This window comes from Vombatus ursinus, unplaced genomic scaffold (assembly GCF_900497805.2).
Source record: "Vombatus ursinus unplaced genomic scaffold, bare-nosed wombat genome assembly UNPS02014770.1, whole genome shotgun sequence".
NCBI classification, from domain to species: domain Eukaryota; kingdom Metazoa; phylum Chordata; class Mammalia; order Diprotodontia; family Vombatidae; genus Vombatus; species Vombatus ursinus.
In genome coordinates, this window is record NW_020954548.1 from 2,109,999 (window position 1) to 2,119,566 (window position 9,568).

General features: G+C 39.2%; 1 pseudogene; it reads right to left on the reverse strand.

Annotated features, from left to right (window-relative positions):
• Positions 1 to 5,072: 5,072 nt before the first annotated feature.
• LOC114043808 lies at positions 5,073 to 7,047 on the reverse strand (annotated as a pseudogene).
• Positions 7,048 to 9,568: the final 2,521 nt, after the last annotated feature.

The window sequence follows — 9,568 nt, forward strand, 5'->3', positions numbered from 1 at the left end:
CCACTATGCCACACTTCTCCTCTGGCAATCATGCCATGCATACTGTTTGCATTTTACATCCAAGATTCCTCATATTGTATGTAGGAAGACAGTGTGGAGTTGCAGATAACTCACTATTGAGGAGGATCAGAGAACAAAGGAGTGCTTTCTAACTCACCTGGTTGACAAAGGACCCCATGTCTCTTTTAATTCTGGAGTTGTGGCATGGATGAAAAGGATCAGGAGGAAAAGCAGATGGCTTTCATTTGAAAGAACCTGCTACCATTTCATAATAGGTCTTGCTTCACCTTCTTCTACTCTTCTAATTCTTCTACTCACCTATGTAGGAAAAACATGAGGAAAGAGGAGAGAAATTCTTCTCCAAAGCTTGAAAGGCCTGTGTCCCATGGAGGCAGAAGGGAAGACTAAGGCTCACATGCATATTATCTATGCAAATTTATAAAGGATTAATTTATTCCCTCATTAATTCAACAATCGTTTATTAAGCACAAAAATAATATATAGCATCTGCTCTTGTGGAGTTTACAGACTACTAAAAGGACATGGCATGCACAGAAATAAGCATAAAGCAAAATAATGCGTGATAAATGCATTAAAGAGCTACAAAGTTCTTTTTGGAGAGCTATGGCAGCAAAACATTAAAACTCATGGAGGATCAGAGAAAGTTTCATGGAGGAGGTAACTTTAAACAGAAACTTGAGAAATAGGTAGCATTTCAGTAAGGGAACCAGGATGAGCAAAAATGTGGAGGAGAGGGATCTATCCATAGACAGCTAGTAGTCCAGTTTGGCTTGAAAGGGGGGATATAAGATAAGGCAAAAAAAGGTAGAGTGTTACCAAATTGTGGTAGCCTTGAATGTCAAGATAAGGAGTTTTATTTTCATTTAGTGGGCAATAGGATTGCCTACTCAATGAGTTTTGAGCAGAGAAGTGACACGATCAGTTCTATCCATGAAAAGTTTGTATGGCAGCAATTTTTAACATCATTTTTTAATTAATCTACCTATTCTCCCTCCCACCTCCCCCACTTCAAAGAAAAAGAAAGAAAAACAAAACCATTGTAACATATAATTACAGTCAAGCAAAAAAAATTACATTGGTCATGTTCAAAATATGTGTCTCAATCTGCACCTTCAATCCATTACTTCTCCAGTAGAAAGTGAGTAGTATCTTTCATCATGAGTCCTCTGGAATTGCATTGATCAAAGTTCTTAAGTCTTTCAAAGTTTGTCTTTACAATATAGTTGTTTATATATGTGTATATATATATATATATATATATATAATTGTTCACTTGATTCAATATATATATAGTTGCTTATTTATATATGTTTATATACATATATATACACATATACATAATTGTTCACCTGATTCACATTGCATCAGTTCATACAGGTCTTCCTGGGTTTTTCTGAAACTATCTCCTTTATCATTTCTTACAGCACAATTCACATACTGTAATTTGTTTAGCCATTCTCCAATTGATGGGCTCCCTATTAATTTCCAGTTTTTTGGTCTGGCCTCAGTTTTAAGGATAAATTTAAATGAGAAGAAGTTGGAGACATAAATAGTAGAGATGATGTTCTGCTCTAGGGTAGTGGTTGTGGGAATAGAGATAGTAGTGGCTGTGGGAATAGAGATAATGGAATGTATGCTCGAACTGGTTGGAAGTGGAAGATAAGGAAGAAAGAATGATCAAAAACCAAGACTTCTAATATGAAAGACTGAGTAGATGGTGTCATTGTAGTTAGAAATAGTGAAATCAGAAGGAGGTACACATATAAGAGAATAAATAAGTAGTTTTCCACATGTTCAGTTTGAGAAATTTCTGGAGAATCTAGGTAGAAATGACCTCTTTGTAATGTTGGTCAGGAGCTTGAGATAGAACTCAGGGCTCCAAATACAGATTTTTGGATTCATCTGCATGGAAATCATGGTTGAGGCCACTAGAATGAAAGACTATAAATAGATTGCAGGGAAGAAAAGAAGAGGACCACATTAGAATCTTGGGGAAATATCAAGGAATGAAGGAGAGGAAGAGGAGCTGGTAAGATACAGCATGGTAGAGGAGAAAAGGTCTGAATTAGGAGTCAGAGGAGCTGACTTCAAATCCCAGCTCTGCTATTTACACCTTGCAGAGCTTTTGGATGAGTGCCTTAAACTCTCTGCTCCTGAGTCTTCTCATACGTGAAGTGAGAAGAATGGATTGAATGATTTCTAAGTTCCCTTCTACCTCTGAATCTAAGAAGACAGAGAAGAAGCAATGTGAAGGGTAGGAGGCGAATTAGAAGAATGTGCTGCCCCAGAAGCCAAGGGATTGTGAACATGAAATTTGACAGTCCCAAGAATGATGACAGGGAAAAAGGAAGGCTATGAGTATGGTGCTAATGTCACTAAGAAAGATAGGAGAATGACCTGAGCTGGAGGTTTGTAGATGACAGGAACGAAGATGGGGGGAAAATGGTATAATTGGGCTTCGTGAACCTCAAAGTTCTAAATAGAGTGTGGAAGACAAATGCTCTGGAAACAGAGGTATGCAGTACTTGGTAGTTGTTTTGAGTTGGTGGTGGTTTTTTGAGCCTAGCTTTGTACTTCATTAGGCATTTGTTTTCTTCCTGAATTCTATCGTCAAGCTAGGCTATTCTTCCTGTTTCTCACTCATGATACTCTTTTATCTCTGTGTCCGTACTCTTGCTATCCTACATGCCTTGTATATACTCTGTCCTCACCTTTACCTCTTAGAATCTTTCACTTCCTTCAAGATTCAGCTTATGAGTTACTTTATACATTAACCCTTTCCTGATCTTTCCCACACAGTCCAAGCTGCTAGTGCCCTCTCTCCCCAAATTATTTCATATTTTGGTGTATATATTTATATGTACTTATATATGTAACATGTTCTCCATCCAGATAGCATGTAGTCAGGGACTGTTTTATTTTTATCTTTTATCTCCAGCATGTAGCATAGTGTCAGGCACATAGTAGGCATCTATAAATTATTTTTGAAGGATTGAGTCAGTGAAGTCATACTGGTATTTATCTCAGTCCTATGATCTGTATAGGCTGGTTCTCTCCCTTCGTAGTCTTAAAAAAGGAATTCTCTCCCCTATCCCATGCTGCTTTTACATGCACAAGCATAATTCTTCCGTATCCACGTGAGCCTGTAGCAGGCTCTGTCATGAAATGTTGTGGGGCACCCTCAAAAGAAAATCACTTACTTTTCCTCCTAGTCTTGATCAGTGGGATTTATGGCCACAACACATACAATATACACATACAACAGAATCCTGGAATGTGAAAGGAACTCAAGAAATTACTTAATCCAAACTTCAATCTGAGCCGGAATCCATTCTAAAGCTTCCCCAAGTAATGATTACTTTATCCATCCTCTGCTTAGCTTCTAGAATAGTTTCCTTGAATAAAAAAAAATGTTAGCTAGGGTCATGAATTCTGAGGTGCCATTATGTTTTATGGTTAAAGGATGCTAATATATGGGTCAGGGAAATCATTCTCTCCACAACCTTTATAAATAGAGCATGTTGTGGGATTTGGGATTTGTGCTGAGCGTAAACTGTGTACAAGCTCAGCTCTGTTCTCAGCTACATAATGGTCCATAGTTTGCTTCTCCCCTGCATCCTGTTTCCTGTTTGCTTTTTTTTCTATCCCTTGGGAAAGCAGAAAGGATAGTGTGTTATATGCCCACTAACTGACTCTCACTATATACAAAGCATAGTGGCAAGTTTGAGGAAATGTTGGCCTAAAAACGGCCACAGAATGAACCTCCAAATTCATCTAACTAAATTTCAGCAGTATTGAGAGGGATTAGATTTGTTGTTGTTCAGTCATGTTCGACTCCTCATAACCCCATTTGGGGTTTTCTTGGCAAAAAAAAAAAGGATTAAATAGAAATTGATAAAAACTTGATGTTACCTTAGCCCCACTCTAGCCAATAATTACAACTTCTCCAAAAAACAAAAAACAAAAACAAAAAGAAAAACCTCTCAACAAAATTGCTAGTACATAGAAAAATTAGCCAATTTAAATTTTCCCTTCTTTTATTTCAGTTCACACCCTTTGGGGAAAGTGCTAATTAATGATAAACCTTTCCAGCTTTATCTCACACTACTCCTCTTTTCATAGTCTCTGTTTCTGCCAAACTAGAAAATTCAGTGATTTTCCATTCTAATTCTGTTCTCTCCCTTCCCTACTGTTTTTCTCACACCATTCCCCGCTCCATTACTGAAAAGCACTCTCTTTCCCACCCCCACTTATCAAGACCTCCCCCTCTCCCCACCACCATCAGGTGGAAACAATTGATCGCTAGCTCTTCCAATTTCTTAGAGCAGTTTGTTGAGGTCTTGCCTTTGCATTTTTCTGTGCTTTTATATTCTAGTTATTTGAATATATGTCATATCTGCCTTTACTAGTCAAGTCAGAAAGCACTTATTAAGTGCCTATGATATGCCAGGCACTAAGCTAAGCACTGGGGATGTGAAGAAAAGTAAAAGAAAGTCTGTGCTCTCAAGGTTATTGTTCATTTGTTTCAGTCACATCCAACTCTTCATGACCCCATTTTAGGGTTTTCTTGGCAGATACTGAAGTGATTTGTCATTTCCTTCTCCAACTCATTTTACAGATGAGAAACTGAGGCAATCAGGGTTAAGTGATTTTCCCAGGACCACACAGCCACTGTAAGTATCTGAAGCCAGATATGAGCTCTTCAAGATGACTCTTTCTGATTCCAAGCTCAGTGCTCTATGCACTGTGCCACCTTAGCTGCCCTACTCTTTTTTTTTTAATTGCAAAGCTACTTTTAATACCCTGGGGTAAGCCCCATAGGAATAAAAAACACTGAGAAAGAGTAGCCGCTTCACCCCCAGGAATGCCCTGGAGGAGAGCAAGGCTGCCTGGGGGGAAGGATGCACAGAGGGAAGCCAGGGCAGACTCAGGGCGAAGGGAATGCCCTCAGTTCTGGGACCTGTGAGTGCTACAGGAGGAGGCGAGAGCGTGACGGGACTGGCTCCAGGCACACGGTCAATGGGCAAGAGAGATGGGCATGAGCCGCAGAGCTACTTGGGCTCTTCCTTCTTCTCATTGGCCTTTTTCTGCTTCTGCTGCGTTATCTCCAAGTCCCTCTGCTTTCCGGCAGTTGCAGAGAGCCTGTCATCCTGGCGTTTTCCCTTGCCTGAGTTGCTTTGCTTTTTCATGTTCTACTGGCGGTCAAGCTCATGCTGGTTACCGTGGATCACGGCCACGGCAGCGGCTCCGGCCTGACTCAGTGGCGTCCGCTCTTTGCTCCTAGCTGCCCTACTCTTAAGGGGCTCACCAACTAATAAGGAGACAACCTGCAAACAACTATGTATAAACAAGCTATATTCAGGATAAACTGGAAATATTCTCAGAGGGAAGGCACTTTCATTATGGGCTACCAGGAAAGACTTCTTATAGAATTTTAGCTAAATTGTACTAGATTGTAAGCTCTTGGAGGTCAGGGACTGTTCTTATTTCATCTTCTCCCCAATGCTACGGTGAATATAATAAGTGTTTCTTAAATTATTATTGGCCAAAAATGGAAGTGGAAAGGAGGGGAGAGGAAGATGAGGAAAGGTGGGCTAATTCACAAACTGGAAGATCAATCTTTACTGAAAAGGGAGTTTGAACATTTCTTTGAAAAGATCAGACTGAGTTTTATTCTATTCCTGGCCTGAATCACCATCTAATCTTCCTTCTGCTGATCTACATCTTTTACTTCTTTCAAGTCCTAGTTTAAAATTCATCTGTTAGCACAGTGCCTGGCGCATAATAGGCACTTAATAAATACTTGTTTCTGGATTGATTGATTATCTTTGAAGTTATCCTTAACTTACACCATTCAAATGATGGCGGATTCCCCTTACTTTGAATTCCTTCAGCACATATGTTGTAGATTGTAGTCTTTACTATGTTACTTTGCTTATACTTATCTTTTCCCAAAAGATTGCTCTCCAGCTACATTACCTAGGTAGGTATGTATGATCCATCCAGCTAAAAGTAAGTTTGGGGAGGGCAGGAATGATATCTTCTACCTTTTTTTGCCCACTCAACCCACAGCTTACTGTTAGACATATAGTAAGTCATCATTGTAATCCTATTGAATTGAATAGAACTGAAGTCAGTTCAGTTTCCTTATCCTACAGATGGACTAGGTAATCCCTGAAGCTCTTCTGGGCTCTCACCTTCTGTTATTCTATTGAGAATATGATACTCTGTAGAATGCCATCTTTTTCTATTTCCCCACATCCCCCTCCTTTGAATGATATACTAAACGAAGAAGCTTGGGAAAGAGTTGGTGTGATAGTGCTAAGAATCTTTTGTTCTGAAACTGGCACAAGTTTCAAAAGAACTTTGTAAAATTAATTCACTTCTCACTGATTCCCAATCAATTACAGAGAATGAGGCAACTAACAAAGAAAGAGAAGAGCGTGTCTGTGGGCATGAATAATGCAAAATCACTCTGGGCACCTACTCACTTCACTCATCCTCCAAAGGGAGAGGGTGCATTCTATTATCATTTGTGCTTATCTGAGTTATCATGAATGTGTATTTGTGGTTAAGTGTATTCAGATGTTCCAAGAAAAAAAAATACCACGGATACAGAATGTGCATAGAAGACAAAGAAGGAACTATTAAAAACAACAACAGCAACAACCTCGCCACTAGTTGGAATATGCCAACATTGGGCTAGTCCCATGACAAGGGAAAAAAATCTGATTCATTAATAACTAATAAAAACATATTTGTTTAGCTCTTTGCTGGTTACAAAGCACTTTTTACATGTATTAGATCTCATTTTATCTTCAGGATGTTCCTGAGAGTTATGTGGAAGAATTATTAAACCCATTTTATACATGAGAAAACTAAAACTCAGAGTCATAAGTGGTTTACCTAAGGAAAACAAAGCTAGCATAGATAGATCACCAGGCATGGCGTCAGGAAGACCTGAGTCCATATCTTGCTTCAGACACTTACGGTGTGATCAGCATCTCTCAGCCATAGTTTCTCCATCTGTAAAAAATTTGAAGAGATTGAATTCGATGGCCCATAAAGTCACTTCTAGATCTAAATCATCCTATAATCTATGAGCTTATGAAGCATAGAATCATTGAATTTGGATCTAGAAAGGACCTTGGGGATTCTCTACTCTAACCCATTCGTTTTACAAGTGAGGAAGCTATAGCCCGGGGCAATGAAATTATTTCACACCAAGAATAAATAGCACAGGCAAGATTTGAGCCCCAGTTCAATTACTCCAAATTAGTTGGTGTTGTTGCTGTTCATTTGTTCTGTCATGTCTGACTCTTCATGACCCCATAAACCATAGCATGCCAGGCCCTTCATCCTCCATTATCTCTCAAAGTCTTTCCAAGACTTTGTTGTTTTTCTGAAACTATCTATCTCGTCCTCTGCCATCCTCTTTTCCTTTTGCCTTCAATTTTTCCCAATATCAGGGTCTTTTCCAATGAGTTCTGTCTTCTTATTATGTGACCAAAGTATTTAAACTTCAGCTTCAGCATTCAATCTTCCAGTGAATAGCTTGAATTAAGTATTGACTGATTTGATCTCCTTGCTGTCCAAGAGACTTTCAAAAGTTTTCACCAGCACAATTAGAAAGTGTCCATTCTCAGCTAGGAGGCTTGGTGGATAGAGTACCAGCCTGGATTCAGGAGGACCTGAGTTCAAATCTGACCTCAGACACATAACACTTACTAGCTGTGTGACCCTGGGCAAGTCACTTAACCCCATTGCCTAGCCAAAAAAAGTGTCGATTCTGTGGTGTTCAGCTTTCCTTATAGTCCAGCTCTCACAACCATACATTGCTACTGAAAAAAATCATAGCTTTGACCACACAAACCTTTGTTGGCAAGGTAATGTCTCTGCTTTTTAGCATATTGTCCAGATTTACCATAGCATTCCTTCCATGGAGCAAGTATCTTTTAATTTCATGGCTGTAGTCACCATCTGCAGTGATCTTTGAGCCCAAGAATACAAAATCTGACACTGTTTCCATTTCTTCTCTCTCTATTTGCCAGTAAATGATGGGACCAGTTGCCAAGATCTTAGTTTGTTTTTTTAATCACTAAGCTTCAAGCCAGCTTTTACACTTTCCTCCTTCACCCTCATCAAGAAGCTTTTTAATTCCTCTTCACTTTCTGCCATCAGAGTAGTATTGTCTGTATATCTGAGATTGTTGATACTTCTCCCAGTAACCTTAATTCCAGCTTTTGATTCATCCAGTCTGGCATTTTGAATGATGTCCTCTGCATGTAAGTTAAATATATAAGGTGCCAAATATACAACATTGTCACATGCCTTTTCCAATCTTAAACCATCAGCTATTCCATGTTAGTTCAAACTGTTGCTTCTTGGAGCTCATTCCACTGGACAATGTTCTTTCTACCTCTGGTTCCTCACTGAGTAAATATTCTTTCCAAAATACTATGTCACCTCTAACAATTATTGAAAAGAATTGCTTTCCATTCTGCCCTTAGGCACTCATTTCAGGATAACCACTCACTTTTGTGATGAAGGCAGAATACCCTAGTTCTTCTCCTGACTTCTTAGATTTTTTTCTTTGAACAAAACTTATATCTGATTGAAGGAGACAATTACTCTCCAGGACCTGGTGACCCTGATTCATCATGGTGATGAACAAGGCAGTTATATTGATCTAAAGAGAGTTCATAGGTTTGTAGATTTGTTGCTGGAAAGGACCTTGGAAGACACCTAATCCAAGCCCTTCATTTTTCAGAGGAGGAAAAATGAGGCCCAGAAAGGTATGAAACTGCCACAGGGAAGATTCTCAACACTCTAGACTTTTAACACTCAGGACAACGTCACACAGTACCAATTCTACAGTAGAAGCATTACCCTTCCCCAAACCATATGCCCTTTGAGGTTCATACGATTCACAAAGAATAGGAGTAGGGAGTCTGAAAGAGCAATGTTTTTGCGAAGAAGTGATATTAGAAGTCAGAGACCATGAGCAAGTAAGAGAAATAAGAAAAGCATAAATGGAAATGTGTGGAAATATATGGAGGAATGCCCACTGTTTCATCTGAGATAGAAAGCAAAGCTATCAGGGAGAAAGTGAGACTGTCTCACAGGCATAGCAGTTCATAGGATTGCAATTACTCTCACTTTCATTCACCACTTCTTTTTCTGGATTCTCAGTTGCAAGCTAGGGTGAAATGTTAGTAGAAGGAACAACTTTTTTTTTTCTTCCTGGCAATCCTTTGATCAATCAATGCCATTTCCCTCCAACATGCCAAGAGAAATATTTTGTAATATGATGGTTGCATGATTGGCAAGCAAGAGTTACTCAGTGTTAGGATCCTAAGGAATCCCTAGTAACTACATCCATCAAGAACTTCCCTTCCTGTTGATCTATTTGTTTGAATTTCTTGTGTCTTCCTGAGGGCTTGTAATTTGGGCCTGTGTTTGTGTGTATGTGTATTTGAGTGTGTATATCCAGGGATAATGGATTTTCTCTGAAGGTCTGTCTATCTGTATTTATGTGGGGGAGGTG